Source organism: Dama dama, chromosome 20, assembly GCF_033118175.1.
Source record: "Dama dama isolate Ldn47 chromosome 20, ASM3311817v1, whole genome shotgun sequence".
Lineage (NCBI taxonomy): Eukaryota > Metazoa > Chordata > Mammalia > Artiodactyla > Cervidae > Dama > Dama dama.
Genome location: NC_083700.1, coordinates 75,110,536 through 75,129,029, shown reverse-complemented (window position 1 = coordinate 75,129,029; position 18,494 = coordinate 75,110,536). Strand labels below are relative to the sequence as shown.

The 18,494-nt window shown below is 45.0% G+C and overlaps 1 protein-coding gene across 3 annotated transcripts in view; it reads right to left on the bottom strand.

Annotated features, from left to right (window-relative positions):
* Positions 1-14,965, bottom strand: part of GNG12 (G protein subunit gamma 12) — a 136,559-nt gene extending 121,594 nt beyond the window's left edge. The window contains exon 1 of one of the 3 annotated variants that reach the window (XM_061121646.1): positions 14,835-14,965. The gene's annotated coding sequence lies outside the window, so the exon portion shown is untranslated. The remainder of the gene's footprint in view (positions 1-14,834) is intronic. The other 2 variants (XM_061121645.1, XM_061121647.1) reach the window with 2 other exon arrangements.
* Positions 14,966-18,494: the final 3,529 nt, after the last annotated feature.

Sequence of the window (18,494 nt, the reverse complement as noted above, 5' to 3'; positions counted from 1 at the left end):
GGATCTTCAGTTTTTGATGACACTGCCTCCACTGTACCCGTGAAACCATTTCCGAGCTCCCAACCCCTTCTCTGGCCAAGGTAAAGTCAGATACGACATGCCCACAGTTCACTTTTCTTGCTAACCCACCCACCCTGTGTGTATATGTGCTCAGTCGCGTCTGACTCTCTGCCACCCTGGTGGACTGTAGCCCACCGGGATCCTTTGTCCATGGGGTTTTCTAGGCAAGAATACTGGAGTGGGTTGCCATTTCCTTCTCCAGGGAATTTTCCCAATCCAGGGATCGAACTCGTGTCTCCCGCATCTTCTGTATTCATAGGTGGATTCTTACCATTGAGCCACCTGGGAAGCCCAAACACCCACCCTATTATCATTGTTTTTGTGTCTGTTCACACGTTCCCCCCACCACTTGATAGTCCTTAAGGGCAGGAGCAGAATGTTATCAAGAGCCTCATAAACAGTTGATATTTAATAAATTTTTTTTAATGGGTGAAAGAAAGAACAAAATTATGCTAGGTTTCAAAACACAGGCAAGAATTCACTAGGAAGTTGGAGGGAAACTTCCTCAGAGTAGAGGCAGTATCTTACTCACTCTTCTATCCCAAAACCTAGCACTGAGGTGCTGAGTAAATGTGTAATAAACTCTGGGCAGAGGAAGTGCTATGAAGAAATCCAGAGAGATTTAAGGCTACACAGTGAATATGGATAACCTGGCCAGGATGAACCAACTAGACAGGGTATGTGGGAACATAGAAGCACTTCTCAAACTATCTTTGGTGAAACATCAGCTTTTTGGTTTTATTTCCAATTCATCATAGACCAATACTTTTTATAAGATGCAATAAAAAGAACTGCTAGAAAAATGAAATATAAAATGCAAGTCCAATTTTTCATTAGATTTAAGAGATGTAAGGTGACTGCCAAGTTGCTATGAAAAGGTCTAAATGTATGCTCTCTGCGTGGGTACTCACCGAGTGTCTGATCATTAGCCAAGAGTCTATCACAGAGCAAGCTTTGCGTGAAACTGAGAGGGTGGGAGGATGAGGTGCAGATCAGCAGGGAAGATGAGCTCCAGTCCTGCTATCAAGAACTGTGGGCAGAGGGTTTTCTGTGTGCCAGACAGTTCTAATTGCTCCACACATATTAACTGATTTAAATTCTACAGCCTATCTATAAGGCTGGTGCTTTTATTACACCCATTTTAGAGATAGGGAAACTGAGGCACAGGGTAACTAAAAAACTCTTTCAAGATTCCAGAGCTTGTAAGAGCACAGGCAGCCTTGAACTTGGAACTCTTAACTATTAGCCTGTGATGCTTCTGGGGAGCCGCCAGACAGGAAGTGGCATATTCAAATCCATGATTTAGAAAAACCCTCCTGATGGCAGTGTGGAGAGGAAAGGTCAATTAGGAAGCCATGGTGACAATCCAGATGGGAGGCAGCGGGGGTAGCAGATATCAGACCAGATGTGTGGGCTAGTTAGGAAGTGGATGTGCAGGCTTTGGTGGGGGCCAGGGGTGTCTGAGCTGGAGGGAGGAGGAGAGGAGGGAAGGGTTTTGGATGACTCAAGGGGCCAGAGGTTTCTGGGTGGATGAAGATGTCCAATGACAGAGAAGGCAGGAAGGAAAATAGGCTTTAAGGGCAAGATGATAAGGTCGGTTTTCAAGGGTGCCTAACTGAATTTGAAGAGCCTAAGACAGTCTGCAGCTGTCCTGGGAAAATGCCAGAGGCTGAAATCTTAAGAGCAGTTTACTGCATTCAGGGCAATACTATTTTACTCCAGTTCTGCTAAACCTCTCTCTCTCTCTTCTCCCCTCCTCCCTGCCCCAGTGACACTTAAAATAGTTTAAAAGGTAGAAATTCCCCAATGCTAACTTTCCTCCCTTTGAAAGTCACACACAGTATATAAAAGTGTTCTGGTCACTAATTCCAGTTTGTGGCAGAGGCCTCCACAGAGCCAAGCAATCGCTGACGCCAGCTGAGTATCCTACAGTTCAACTCAGTTCTGACATTATCTCCCATCGGATTCCACAGATTCAGAGCGGAGTCACAGAACTTTCTACCTACTAGATCACAAAGTTTATTATGAAAGGATATGACTCAGGAACAGCCAGATGGAAGAGATGCAGAGGGAAAGGTGTGGGGGAAGGGCATGGACCTTCCATACGCCCTTAGCAAGGACCACTTTACCCCACATCTCCATGTGTTCACCAACCCGAAGCCTTCCGAACCCTGCCTTTTTGAGTTTTTACGGAGGTCTCATTACATAGGCATGATTGATTGAATCACTGGTCTTGGGTGACTGATTTCAGCCTTCAGTCCCTCTCTCCTCCCTGGAGGTCTGAGAGGTGGGGTCGAAAGTTCCACCCTTCTAATCACATGGTTTATTCTCTAGACAAACAGTCCCCAACCTTAGGTGTGGTCCCAAAGTCACCTCAATAACAGAGCAAAAGACACTTCTATTACTGTCATCATTTAGGAAATGTCAAAGGTTTTAGGAGTTCTGTGATAGGAAGTATACAAAGATGGTATATATATTTCTCCTTATAAATCACAATATTGTTCATAGCTGTATCCTCACAGAGTAGGTAGAAATGCCTTGTGAATGAAAAAAGATCACTTTTGTGTTTACTGAAAACTGAAAAAAGGACAGAGACAAGATCTTTACCTTTGATGAATTAAACAGTTAACATCAAAGAAACACCTGAATGCAAGAGAGATACATCATAAGGCGATGTCTCCTCTCCCGTGTTCCTTCTTCTTCCAGGAGGCCACCCCCTCCAGCTCACACACTTGGTGGGCATCAGAACAGGTAATGTGGTGCCATGAAGAGCACAGACTGCAAAGTCAGGCAGCCGTGGATTCAAAGTAAGAAGCCACTTACTGCTAAGCTCTAAAGTGGTATTCAAACCCCTGAACCCGTTTCCCCACCTATAAACAGAGCCAGCATTGCCTACCTCAGAGGGCTACTCAAGGCCTATGAAAAGTCCCAGCACATGTCAGCACACAGGAGTCACTCAAGGAGTAACTATCACCATCACTGTCATCAAATTAACCATTGGCACCCTACACTCTCTCAATCAGGGTTTGTCAAATGTATTTAACTCTTAGAGTAACTTCAATTGAAATTAAAGATGATGGGCATTATTTGAGCACTATAATCATAATATTAATAATAATAATAATAATAGTTAATACCTAAGCACTTACCATAGACCCCCTGAATGCTTTATATAGGTTAAGTAGCTCTTTTAAGCCAAAGACAGTATTTAGTCAATTCTAAGAAACATATGCTGTTCACATTTTAATATCTCTGATACCAGGGTGACTGTGGTAGTCAGAATGGCCCCTCAAAGATGTCCTTGCCCTAATCCCTGAAACCTATGAATATATCTCACAGCAAAAAGAACTTCGCAGATATAATTAAGGGACAGGAGCCTCGGTTGTTCAGGTGGGCCCAACTGAATCAAATGAGCCCTAAAAGCAGGGAACTTTTTCTGATGGAGGCAGAGACAGCAGAGGAGACCTCTGAGAGATTCCAGGCATGAGAAGGATTCATCGTGCTATTGCTGCCTCTGAGACATAGAGTCCAATGCAAGAAGTGGAGAAGTCTCTTAAGAGCTAAGGGTGGCTTCCCCCTCTGACAGCCAGCAAGGAGGTAGGAACCTCAGTCCTACAACTGCAAGGAACGGACTTCTACCAACCTGAACGACTCTGCAAATGGATTCTTCTCAGAGCCTCCCTGTAAGATTTCTGACTTGTAAAATCCAGAGCATAACAATAAGCCAAACCCATGATGACTTTGGAACCGTGAAATAATATATATGTGCTGCTTTAAGCAGCTAAATTTATGGTAATCTGCAATGGCAGCCAGAGAAAACAAATACATTCTTAGGGTTGAAGTGGGTTATAGCTGATAGTATAGCTATAGTATAATGGCATAATGGATGACATCTTAGATGTGTTGAAATATGGTATCATAACAGGCTCTTCAAGGTCAGGTGTCATGCCCAGGTGAATCAGATTGAAGGCTCGAGCTGTAAGCCATCACACACACTGTCAGAGTGCACAAGGCCTGGAGCATCATGCCAAAAGGCCAAGGAAGGGCTGACATGACCTCCATCCCAGGCCTGTGTCCAACATGGGATCCCTAACAAGGCTGACCGCAAAGACCCAACCAGGTCCAGAAGGCACCCACCGTCAGCAGCATTCATTCATCCATTAGTGGAGCAACCCAAGGTGCCAGGTACCCTTCCAGATCCTCAGCTAGATCAGCCACCTATCTTGCGAGAGCTAACACTGCAGTGAGGTCAACACTACAAAGGCAGGAGGGCTGGAAGGAAAACAAAGCATCCAGAGCGCTGAAAACCCACCTTCACAAGGTTACAATCCACACATTTAGGAGCTCCGAAGAGAGCACTGGGCTTGGAAAACCAGACCCTCCTTTCCAGAACCTTCATGGGCCTCTGTTAAATGTGGGAATCCTGAGAAGGAAAGACTATTGTGGTGGTGGGATTTTCTTGTTCTGTTTTGCTTTGCTTTTTGTTGATGGAGATGGAAGCTAGCTTTACACCAGAGTGCCTCATATGAATTTCTAAAAGCAAAAATCAAAAAACAAAAAACCCCACAAGCCACACACAGTCACCTTTTCACTCAATCAAAGATTTTCTCTCTTTTGATGGATTTCATTTTTAAAAAGATGAAAATTAATTTCATATTAAAAGAACATCCCAAGAGCTAACTGAAAGAACATTTCAAAAAGAAAGATGATTCAGTGTAACTCTAACCTCATGCCCTTCATCGAACCCTGAACTCTGGCTGGTCTCCTTACCTTGTACTTTTACTTGCCTCTTTTCTTTCACCCTGGAAATAAGAGTAGACAGCTCTCTGATGGTGAAATCAAAGGGTGAATAGGAGGCCTATTCAGCAGGTACACAAAAAATGTGGCATGTATAAGCTTTCAGGAGATGCATGTGAAAGGAAAAAATCTAGATTTCTAAGAAGATTTTACAGAAAATGCCACTGAAATTTATATATTCTCAATCTCTCTTGTTTTTGTTTGAGAGTGAGAAATTCTAGACTAGAAGGTCATCTTCATAATGGTTTTGGAGAAGTCCCAGTTTAATACTACCATTAGCTGAAAACTATTTATAAATCAGACATTAGCAACTGGCATAAAACCCTACTTTCCACTTCTCTCGATTTTGCACTGACAATTTGGCAGCCCACTTTCCCCTTAGGCCCAAAAGAGCTATCACATTCCTGAGTCTGTATTTAAGAGATTCTGACAGTAATGTAGGCAAGAGGCTTGCTTCAGGAGGAAAGGTCAACATATGCCCACAGGGAGACTGGCAGGCCTGGACTGCCCATGGGAGAACATGTACAAATGACTCCAATCCTCTCACCCGTTCACAATTCGAAAAATGTAACTGACCCTAATTACCATTTCTCACCACTGAGACTAGCAAAGATAAAAAGAGCTGACATCCTCCGTGCTGGTGGGGCTGTGGGGAAGCAGGCCGTCTAACGCATGGCCGGGACAGGGCGAAATGAGGCAAGCCTTCCCGAGGGGATGGTAGGCCCCGTGATTCAGCAGTCCTGTTCCCAGGAATCAATCCTCTAGGTTACCTGCGCAAAGGCAAAATGACACCTTTATCTGCTGCAGCGCTGTGTGTATTAGCGACAGACTGGGAACAATTCAAAGGTCTAGTCGTAGGCGACTGGTCGAATAAACTGTGGTCCATCCTCACAATGGAAAACAATTGTGCTGACGGAGATCTCCAGGGCAGACTAATTTTAAAAAGCAAGACATGGAACAGTATATATAAATATACCACCTTTTGTGAAAGAAGGGAAAAACATTTACATATATATGAGAATATATATGCTCATTTATATATATGAGCAAATGAGAATATATATGTGTGTGTGTGTGTGTATTTGCTTATATTTACAAGTTGCAACTGGTATGGAGTGTGGTAAAGGCTTGGATAAGAGCAAGATTTCTCAGTGTTTACCTTTTTATATGACTGTGAGCTTCGGGGGGTACCCTATAAAAACATCGCTGAAGTCCATGGGATGGCAAAGGATAGGACTCAGTTGGAACTGAGCACACATGTGTGCTCACTGTATATACATGACCAACTCTTTAAAAATGGAGAAGTTGTCTAAGGCATTTTCTCACAGGAGCATGAAGACTACCACGAGCCCAGCATGGAAGACACAAAGTTGAAGGGCCATCTGAGGTCTGGGAAATGCGGGCTGAGGCAGGTGAACTCTCACGTCGGCATTAGTAAATCAGAGGAACCTGGGTCCAGGGTTCAGCAGGTGTGCACGGACAGCTTGGTCTCTGCCCTGGGTTATGTCACTGCGGGGTGTGGCTGCCCCTGAGCCCCATGACATTTATGACGACAGGAGGAAGTCAGAGACCTGGAGGCGAAAGAGAGATAAAGGCAGAAATGCGAGGATTCCCTCCCAGGCAGCATGCCAGGTGCATTTATTTGCTTTCTGGATTTGGACAGTAATGGCTGAAGCATGCTGCTCATCAAATATTTATGTTGAAAAAGAGGGCAAAACATGTGCCGGAATATTCTGCCTAATTCAACAGAGAGATACTCCTGAAAAGTTGAGATTCCTGGAGTTTTATAAAAATCAAGTCATACTGTAAATGCAACAGGTTAAGTCTGCTCTCTCAAGAGATTCTGTGGGGAATCCTTCTTCAGGAACTGTTACTTGCTGCGATTCCTTGTTTTGAGAATTGGAGCTTGCCTGAAGAAAGCTGAATTTAACCAGATGAAATGTGAAAGGAATTCATGTTTCTGCACCTGTGGGCACTTTTCACAAGGTGCGGCCACTCCATAAAAACAGGAGAAGGCCAAGGTCCTAAGTGCAAGCCAGCACCTCTATCCTTCGAACCACTGTCTTAGCAGTCTGACCCACTACATGTGGCTGACCCTATCTGCTATGCAGATTACCTCTCAGGAGAGGAGCCAAGAGGAAGGTAACTCCGACAGTCTGCTTCTAAAGGGTCAACTTAAAAGAGAAAGCATGCAAGCAGCACCAGCTGGCACTGTGAGGGACACAGACAAACCCCTTTTCTCAGTTATTGGTGGCTTCAGCAACAAACCTCTCCACTTCTCACTCGAAACTAGAAAAGTCTTTCTACGTAAGCAGCAGCCGCTCAGAGGTAAATTCCCAAGACTCCTGCAGTCACTGTCCTTTGCATCCTGTCCCCGAGAGGAGGGCCCACAGCTGGTCAATAATACCACAGATCCCTCTGTCTGTTCTTAGGAGACACCACTGCAGGTATTGGGTAATGCTGAGCAAGCCTGTTTGTTGGTGTTCAACTCATGGTAAACAATGTTAGTGTTGTTTCAAGTGCTGGTCTCAAGTGCTGGGTTTACCTGCCCCTTAGGAAATGATGAACTGAAGCAGCAGCCTGTCCGAGGGAACAAGCACCACTGAATGTGCAATTCCTGGTAGATACCATCAATTTTACCTTTGATTAAAAAGAACATTTGCTCATCTACTTCACTGTGTGCAGAGAATGTGGTTTTTCATTTATTCCAGTGGCATTTAATAAGTACCTACTATGTGCCAGACTCTGCCTGCTCATGGCATTTAGAGGGTTACTGTGGCTGAAGGAGCAGGGAGGGGTCGGCCTGCTGCTCATCAGATTGTGTCTTTGTGTGAATTAGGGAAAAGCCAGCCCTCCAAGTGGACCCAGTCTTGCAGGCTCGACGGAGTCATAAAGAAGCATCCCCTCCTCCTGGCAGAGGCAGTTCCAGCCCACAACACATGGCTTTTGGAGTAGATCTGAGCCCCAACTTCACTTCCTTGACCAGCTACTCCTGTGCAGTGAACGATCTATTGCTCAAAGCCGCCTTGTCAAGAAATCGCAATTCAACTCTTCTGCTCCTTGGCGAGACATTCAACCTTCCCCTGACAACTTGTCTGAGCAGCTGACTGTGACCTTACACACCCATAAGAAGCCTCATGGTCCAATGTACAGGCAACAGTCTAATAGGGCAAAAGTCTGGGTGGCTTAGGTACAGGACAGGCACCAAGTCTGCGGCTCTCAACACTTTGCCAATTTGCCTGAGGTTCTGGTTGAATAAACCTGGCATGATGGTTTCATATCAATAAAATTCTCATGATGTCTCAATAAGGTCCAAGAAGTTTTGGGATTTTGATCCTTCTTTCCATCCCTAAATTTCTTTTGTTCATGATGAGAGCTAAACAGCAGTAATTTCTCTTGGAAAAGCAGACAAAATTTGCAGTCACCGAAAGCTTGGGATCTTAAGTCAAAGTCGGGGGGCTAAAGTGTTAATGTCCAGCATTCAGAGCCTTTTCGGCTGGTGTGTGCTCAGTCACTCAGTCAAATCTGACTCTTTGAGACACTATGGACTGTAGCTTACCAGGCTCCTTTTTCCATGAGATTCTCCAGGCAAGAATACTGGAGTGGGTAGCAATTTCCTCCTCCAGGGGATCTTCCCAACCCATGGATTGAACCTGTATCTCCTGCATTGCAGGCAGTCTTTACCGCTGAGCCACAAGGAAAGGCGGTAGCATTTGCAGCTAAATGAGAGCCTGGTTATTCTACATGGGTAAAGTTAAGATTCCACCCCCATGGGCTCACATGGGTTTGCACACAGCCATTGGGAATGAAAGCAATTCTCTGTACATGGTACGTGAGTGCGGCAATGATCACTGACTCAGAGCCCTCTCCAGGGAGCACTTGTGATGACACCAACCCCAGTTAAATCAGAGCTTACGCTCCTCTCCTCAATCAACCAAGGGGATGCTATGTCAGTTACATGACGCTGATTAAAAGGGGAATGGTAGTCTATTCTGTAAGAAAACAAAGGGAATATAAGACCTGCTGGCCCCAAAGTCACCTGCATACAATAAATGCACATGAAAAATGACAAAAGATACTTAGCAACTGATTCACTAAATCAGACCTAAAAGAAATTCTTCTTTGAGCTACTAATTCTCCAGCAGAGTTGAAAATATCAAAAGTCTTAACAGTCTACAACACCCTGGTTTTTATTATAGAGTAATCCTCTGAAATGCAGACCCATTAAAAGAAGACAAAAATCCTCCTTGTCAGAGGATGGCAACCAGACACTCCCAGTTAAGCAGTTTTACGATACCCAATAAAGCCTGACACAATAAACCAGACATTTAAGTGACACTAGAAATGATTTTCAAGAGACTTGGGATTAAATGGAATAATCCATCTAGAAGCAACCTTCAGTCAAATCACCTCCACCCTCTGCCCTGTGCCCAAGCCACCTGGCTCACCGCTCTTTCCTATATTCCCTAGAGAGAAGTGGGGAAACAAGACCTGCTAGTGTGAGCTTGTTCTAGAGCAGGACTCATGATCAGTGCCCCCACTTCCTCTCAAGGTCCTCTCTGGGGGTCCAGGGGTGGGAAAGGACAACAATACAAATCCCTTCAGTTCTGCTGCATCTCTGAGGCAATTGTGGAAGCTTCAACTTCTATGGCTGCAGAAGCAGTGAGCCCATTGGCAAGGTTCTGTAATACTCCTCAGGTGGGTCATCTCACCTCTAACAGGAGCCCTCTCCCCCGCTATTTCTCTTGGTTTGATTTATAGTGTCTAAACAACACTTCCTCCATAAAGCCCTCTTCTCCCCACCCCACTTTTAGCTGGATACACCTCCACTGAAGTGGCTGCAGAGTGCTTAGCACGTGGGATGTGCAGTCAGAACAACTCCAGGTCACAGTCTCATCTTGCCGCCTAGGGAGCCTCAGCTTCCTCCCCTGTGCTGCTGTGAGGACTAAGCAAGATCATAAACATAAAGGAATTAGGGTGGGATGTTCTGAGAGAATAGCATTGAAACAAGTATACTATCAAGGGTGCAACAGACCACCAGCCCAGGTTGGATGGATGAGACAAGTGCTCAGGGCTGGTGCACTGGGAAGACCCAGAGGGATGGGATGGGGAGGGAGGTGAGGGGGGATCAGGATGGAGAACACATGTAAATCCATGGCTGATTCACGTCAATGTATGGCAAAAACCACTACAATACTATAAAGCAATTAGCCTCCAACTAATAAAAATAAATGAAAAAGAAAAAAAACCAGGAATTAGACTTGGGCTTAGGATGTAAAACAGCTCCGTCAAAGGAGTTGCACGACTGTGCTATATATCTTTTTACCTATTGACCTTTCCCATTTAACTAAGTGCCGTATGTTTTCCTTGTGACCATCTCAGAGGCCTCTGACATGTGGCAGGTGCCATATGCACACAGCTCCTCCAGCCAGGGCTGGGACGTAACACATCTGGGAAGTGACAGTTTCCATAAAGTCAGGGCTGGCTGTTCAGTGAGTCTGCACACAAACCCGGAAGTTCAAACATCTTTTAAGAAGATAAACCTACTACGAACTTCCAAAACAATCTCTCTTGCTGCTAAAGAATTCTCAAATGTAAGTTCAGAACCTTCAATTGCTTATGCAAGCTGGTGTTTTTTTCCTAAACAAAACCCAAATCCTGCTATTTACAGCTAATCAGGTTTTACTGATTGTTACACAAATAGACTATTATTTATTTTCTATACATGCTCACTGGAGAAAATATGGGGAGAAGCACCCCAATTCTACCATCCCTTTGTCTGTACTTTGTTTTCTATGCATAGTTAAACTTTTTAAACATCAGTTGCAATTGTAATAATGCACTATAACTGGCATACTGTCCTTCCGCTATTAACTTATCCTAAGGTGGACTTTATGGATCATGGATTTTTCTTCAAGTATCTAATAAGAAAGGAAAATGGGATTGCGATCCAAGAGAATTAATTTGTTGAGCAAATCAACACTGCAATCCACTTCATGTTTAAAAGACACAATGACAATTGCCTGATGGTATTCTCTTACTTCTTGAACACTGCTTGATAGGATTTTATCAATTACTGAGCCTTTTTAGATTCGGGGGAAACATTAAAATTTCATATGGTTGTTGTCCTGTTACAAAAACAATGCATGCTCATAACATGTAGAAAATCTTAGTAAGCAATAATTTAATGCTAATATTTATTGAGCATAGACTATGTTAGGCACTGTGCTTTAGAGAGAGAAACTCATTTATCCCTCCCAACATCTCATTGAAGCACAGAGGTATTAAGGAACTTACCCACATGCTACATGCCTAGAAGCATGAGCCTGGAATCCAACGCTGTGCTATAATGTTCTAAGAGTGAAAGGAATCAATAATTTATTCAATCAAGTCCTCCGCTGCTTCAGAGTATAATGTCATAGGCAAGAAATGATTCATAATAATGCTGTATCCCTTATAGTTATTTAAAAATATTATAAGCATGATCTCTGAGTCCCTATGGAACAATTAGTAAAACGAAAAGTCATCTGTGGCACAAGCTGCGATTCCAATCGGCCCAATTCTAAGCACCTGACGAGCGTTAACAAAACAACAGGCGCTTAAAAGGGTTTGTTTTAAAGATGGAAACATTTTTCTAAAATTCTGCAAATGAGTCAGTGATGTGATGAGTAGATTCCCTGAATTAACTGGACACCCAGTCTCACAAAAAATTTACCATCAGTCACAATGCTTTTATAAAACATTTACGAACTGGGTCTGCATGCAAACCCAAATTTCAAACATCTCTTAAGAAGATAAGTCCATAAATTTCCGAAAGGGTTTCTCTTTTATGGTTAAATGATGCTAATTATTCCTAAACGCTTCTTATGGCTTATCTGTTAGCACTGGACATCAGTACATGAAAAATAACTGGATACCCTGGGTCACATTTTTTCATACTTGAATGAAAAATTATACTAGGTTTCTGTTTATAGCCTACCCAGGGTTAATAAGCATAGCTTTTTAAATATAAAGTTCTCTTTAAATTTAAAATATGATTAATGGAATGCTTCTGATTGCCTGGCTCTAAAAATATTATATGACTGTAACTTCACACTAAAAGCACATTAAAAAACTGTTAACTCTAGTAGTCGTAATTATTCATACTGCTGTTGAAAATATATGACACACACATGTATACAAATATTTCAGATATTTAGACAGATAGTTGGCTATATAGATATCTAGATCTACATATCTATAAAACCTGGCAACTTCTTTGGAATTTAATTGCTCTAGTATTTCCAGAAGCTCTATCTATCTACCTATCTTAGATATCTATCTATAAAATCAGATGCCTTCTTTACTTTATGTCTCTATCTATGTTTCCAGAAGGTTCAAACTGCCATCTTTCACTTTATCTGATGACTGGCTGCTAGAGTCAGTTGATAAAACATCTAATAATCTTGAATATTATCTATGTATTAGGTGCAGTGTTCTCCAAAGATTGTTTCACATACTTTCATAAAAACACTTGAGACTGAGACCACACTCATTCTCATTTTACAAATCAGACTGAAAATGGTTAAGTAACTAATATTCCCATCCACAGCTGTCCAGCACCAAAACCATACCTCAAACCACTGTTAAGCTGCCTCTCTTCCAAATCAGACTCCAGAAAAATTTGACTTCCACCATTTGCCTCCCTAAATTAAGCTTAAGCTGATATATAAAACTTAAAAAAACATCCAACACGAATCCAACAAAATAAATGACATAATTCCTAATCTGATTTTTTTTCCGTGAGGGGTTTTTAACATAACAAAACTAATCTGATATTTACTAGCCATTTCTTCAAGTGTGTTGATTATGCAGCTTTCTGCTGTCACAACTGGACAAATCACCCATGTCCTTCAACAAGTGACAACACAAGCCCAGTGCTGCAAATCTCACTGTTAAGAGAGCTAAGCTTTCAAACGAGACTGGAGCCTGCTACACTGAAAATTTTTATAGCATTCATCTTTTTGGTTTCTTGTGAAACACATACCAACATCTTAATGTATTTCTAGACAAATCTAAATTCTGTCTGGATTCAACATCTTCCTGAATTACCTGGGTTAAAAACAATAAAAACCTGACTTTTTTTTTTTTTTTTTTTCCCTCATAAGGCCTAAAGGAGCAGTCCTTAGACTGTTTGGCATTTTTTGGACTTAAACCAGGATTTTATCGTGCTAATTCACTGTTAGAGAGGGCAAAGAAACTGAACAGTCGATCCCAAAAGTCATCTTATCACTGAAATCTCTGTCAAACGTTTGATTACTTTAAAAAATTATGTATGTGTGAATCATTAGTTTGTTTATTGAAAAAAGGGCTTGCTGACACATACACTTTGGGTTTTTTTTTTTTTTTTAAGAATCAAAACAGTTCCTTACTTGAGTGTGACCGTTTTGGCAACAGTTAAACTCAACCCCGTCATTCTAGCGCTGCCTGCCTTCCTGGTTCTCCTAGGTGAGGGCCGCCATCCTGCGATAATTTACACGCAGGGCTAAGACGCACCAGCAGTGGTGCAGTGTGGCGGCGAGCAGTTTAGAAACAAAGCCAAACTCCGCTTTTAAAGCAGAGAACACACGGACACAGTTCCCGTCCCTGACAACGTCCGAAAGATTCCTCATAGGCAACCCACTCAGACGAAGCCACAGCAGCCCCTGGAAATCATAGGCAACCCACTCAGACGAAGCCACAGCAGCCCCAGGAAATATAAACAGAGTCCGCAAAGACCGGGGGGAGGGGGGCCGCCGGGGGGACAGGAAACAACTGATGGGAAGGAAACTAATCCTGTGAAGTTTGCCCGACTCCACTCGGTCTAATACATTCCGGTTTGTTTCCACTCGGAGCAGCCATTAAACGTGCCCTGACACGTGGGCGCAGGGGACCTCCCTTCTCGCCGGTTTTTGGCCGTTTCCTTCACTGGGCGCTTGTTTGTATACAACCTCGTCCGGACAGGGGGTGATCACAAGATGACAGGCCTCGGCAGTTCCTTCACTGGGATTTCTAGTTGTCCAAAGTTTCACGCCACGGCGGGGATTTAACGAGAATCACGAGGTCCTTTCCGAAAGTTATGAATGGTTTAAGTTTACAGAAGGCGAGGGACAAGCGAGTGCCGGGCGATTTCAGCCGCGGCGTTTTAAAATTAGCTTTAATTGATACGCCCTAGTTAAAATTAAAAAGGGGGGTGGGGAGTCACTCTGATACACGCAGTGAGTGTCAGGGGCAATACTTTAAAAAAAATCACTCAAGACTCACGTCCGAGTCTTGACTTCCTCATATCACCTGCAAATAGTCTCCGGGCCACTCACTGCTCGGGGGTCCCTCACGGGATGTGTGATCGGAGTCCTCTCGGTGACCCGCTATTTCCCCGCCAGACCCCCAGCGCCCAGCGGGTTCCAGGACTGTGCACTCGCCGCCTAGTCCCCAGAAAGAGCGGAAGAAAGTAGGAAAGAGGGGCGTGGCGCCCCGGTCTCCCCCAGCTGCCTGCCCTCCTCCCAAACCTGGCACCACCGCAGCGGGAGCTAGCGGGGAACCCCGGAGCCTTCCAAGCCCCAACCTGGCGCGGGGCGCACGGCTGCGGGCCGGCCGCGGAGCCAGCGAGCGGGGAGACCTCTCCTCCCGCTTCAGCCCTCGTCCCCGGGACCGCGTCCCCAGACCTAGCCCCGCAGGACCCCCGGCGTCCCGGGCCATCTGGTCGCCGCCCGTCGAGGGCGAGCGCGCCGTCCGTCTCCCGGTCTCGGCGTCCCTTGCCCTCCACCCCCAGCGCGGTCTCCGGCGCCCAGTGCCCCGACCAGTCCCCGCCCTCCGGGACACTATTCCCTCCTTCCTTCCTTTCTCCGTTCCCTCCCTCCATCTCGCTTCCCAGCACCAGGAACTGGGAGGCGGCTCCCGAACTGGTCGGCCGGCGCCCCGCGCTGCGCCCCTGTCCCCTCGGGGACCGGACTTGCCACCTGCGCCCGCCGCTCGCTGCTCACTCGCCTGCCGGTGCGCTGCCCCTGCCGCCACCGCCGCTGCCGGGGGACTCGGTCTCTAAGGGCTCCTGGAGACGACTCCGACCTCTCCTCCTCCTCCTGCTCCTCCGGGCGGGGGCCGGCTCCGCCTCGCTCGGGGTAGGCGGGGCGGACAGCCCGACGGGCGGGGCGGCGGCGGCGGCCCAGGACTCCTTCCTCCCGGCCGGCCCGCCTCCCTCCTGCCCAGATGCCCTGGCTGTTCCCTGGTCTGGCTGCTGAACCCGGGTCGAGCCTGGGCCCGGGTTCAGCAGCATTGAAGCCCAGCAGACATCTGGCAGCCTTGGCTACCCCTCAGGGTCCCTTCCTCGAATTCCCCGAAGCTTTGGAAGTTAAACGCCTCTCGGGTCCCCCACTTAGCGACCCTCCACAGGGCTGCTCTGACTCCTGAGCAGTTTCCTTCCCTTGCGAACCCTAGGCACCCCTTCTGCCAACCGTCCCTTAGGCCACGAATATGCCAACCCCCTACATAAAAGTTAGGCTCTACTCCAGGAATTTCTAAAGAAAACAGTCACAGTAAAATTTAAAGGGCCCTGGGGCCACCGAGAGATTTTGCTTCCCAGAAAATGGAGTTATAACTGCGGGTTGTTGAGTTTGAAGTACATCCCCCATCATAAGATTCCCCTCCATCTCTCGCCATGAGATTTGTGTTTCTGAATGCCCAGTACCTGGCAGAATTCTGCTTATTGATTCAATTGATTAGATTTGGTTAGTCTTTTCAGGAGGGAGTCAGGGTGAGGTAGTTTTAAAAGCCACTTCTATTTCCATGAACTTCAGACTATTCCTAAACACGGCCATTCAACCAACGTTCATTGAGTACCTGTATGTGCCCAGCATTGCAACAAAGGTAACTGGAGAGAGACGAAGATGATTCAGTCACGGGACTCACCCTCAAAAAGTCCACAAAGAGTGAAAAAGACGGATGTGCAGAAATATTACCACCCAGCAGACTTCTTGCATGCTGCTAGGAATCAGCTTTCTTGTTTGACAGGGTGTAGAAAAAGGAGGAGAGGAGGCCAAAGGAGGACACTTAGAACCAGTGTGGGTCGAGTCTGTACTTGAAGTGGAGTCTTAAAGCATTGGTGAAAGATGCCTGTGTGTTGAGCTTCACCCGCTGGAGAGGAATAAGACCTAGGGAAGTAAGGAGCCAAGTCCCGGAGGGAGGACACTGCCTTTCATTTTTCCCTCCTGACCTCTACTCAAGTACCATTCTTGGTGAAACCTTCCACCGGCCTGCAGAAAGGGGGCTATGGATATAGGAAGTCAGTGGTTGGATGCCTTGTCCCAGGACTGTGGTTCTTGCAACCTGTGGATGGCAGTGGTTGTTGGGATGCAAGCCACAGCCTGCCAGGGGAGCTCAGTATTCCTTGCTTTGTACAGTGGTAGGAATTGTTTGACTGATTCACAGATGCTGACAGTTCCAAGGATATATGCTGAACAGAACAGCCTAATGCTAACTGGGACTAAGACCATCATACACTGTATCTTCTGGCCGCAGACCACAGAATCAACTCCTAAAGCCCTAGCAATAATTTCCATTTCTGGAGCACTTTAGAATTTAGTCAATGCTTTCATGTATGTAATCTCATCTGGAAACTGAGGTGCCAAGAATGTTTTGAATTATTGAAGCTTTTCTAGTGTAGTGTTATTCAAAGTGTGGTCCATAGAACAGTGACCGTCTGGGAACTATTACCCATCTGTGATGGGATAAGCATAGACACTGAAGGTGAACATGTAAAAACTTATATAGCAATTTGAGTAATTTTCCTGCCTCTTGAACTTAATAACCAAAAATATGGCCTTGTATTCTGTATGTCTCTTTTCTTTTTCTCATTATCCATTTCGTATTTATCATGTTGAATAAAAGCATCAGCCACAACAGATTGAAAATAAAATCCCATAGATAGTTTGAGATGCACTGATCTAGGCAGGAGCAAGGCAAGAATAATAAGAGCTAACGCTTTCACAGCAGATGTTGCTTTAAGTGCTTTCCATATATTAACTCTATTAATCCTTCTAACCACCCTAGCAGGTAGGCTCAGGGAGGTGAAGCAACGCAATCCCAAAGTGACAAGATCAGAATTTCACTTGAAGAGTCTGGCTCCAGACTTCATGCTCTTACCTACGGCCCTTTAGCCACTGTCCTTTTTGCTCTGCTGTGTCTAAACTTCAGTTGTTCACATTTCATCTACATATTGCTGTACCTCCTGTATGATTTTTAAAATTTACATTTTTGATTGACTTACTTTTGTGATTTCTTGCATATATGATGCTTGTGGTTAGTAATTTTACCAGTAAAATCATGACTCTGGTAAACTAGCATCAGTCTCTCACTTTGGATCACAAGGAGGTATATGCTTAACTCCAGCAGTTGCTGTCAGTGCTCCACCATCTCCCCTCTGACCCTTTTCCAGTTTCGTGCACGCTGGCTCCAGGTGTGGGTTCATTCCCATCACCCAAGCCTGGCACCTGCATCTCATTGTCAAAACACCATCCTCAGCTGCAGGATTTACTTGGCCAGCTCACAGAACAGCTGAAAGTACCTGGGAATTAATGTTCCCCTACCCCTGCCTCAGCCTTTAAATAGTGACTAAGGACTATGGCTGTATAAATACTCTAATTCCTTTGCCCTCAGTTGGGATAACTTCAGGGTGGATCTCCAGGGTCTACTGGGCTCCCTACAAGACTTGATCCAAATTCTCTCACCACTTCTATGGGACTGATGCCACATTCTTGCTTGTCCTTCTTACGCTTCTGGACCTGCTTCTCACTCCCTCATCTAGGAACATTCTAATCAGGACAAATCATATAATTTGTAGGGCCTGGCACAGGATTTTTAAATATTCATGAATTATTAAGAATTTGAAGGTAGCAACAGACTATCATCCAAGTACAGGGCCCCATATGACTGCACTGGTGTGCCACTTTATAGGTTGCATGACAGCGATGCTGGCCTGAACACTAATAAGTAATTTTCACATGAGTTCTCATCTCAGGGTCTGTTTCTGGGGAATCCCAAGCTAAGATAACAACTATTACAGTAAAAGCCAGCACATTCAAGGACTATCAAAATCATCTTGTCTAATACACTGGTGGTCAGCATTCCATAGCTTGCAAGACCATCTTGTAGGAGGACGGGTCATGCAAAGTTGTATGTAAAGAGCTTTAACCACGGGAAGCAGTAGAGCAGATGAGAATGGGCTAGGTTAACAAGTGATGGGGCAAAAGATGTGTATTTTCTTTTCAATTCTGACACTGAGTGATACACAGAAAGTGTGAATTTTAGTAGTATCTTAGACTGAGTTATCTGCAAACATACCTTGCATGAAAAAGGCTTATTGATGAGTGGCTAAAAAGATATACCTGTAAGGAAGTGAGGCTGGCAGGATGGGGGAGAGGAAGATGCTGACTCTCAACTTGGTTATGGCTAGACCTGTAGTCCAAAGGCAACTGGAGGTGGGTGGCTCTTCAGAAATGGACCAAATTGAGTACAAGGTATTAGACCTTTATATCTCCATATCCTGCATTCCTGGGCAGAGGTGTAGCATTGGGCAAAGCAGTTCCCTGAGGGCAATGCTCACTGATAGATACAGCTGTGACTGG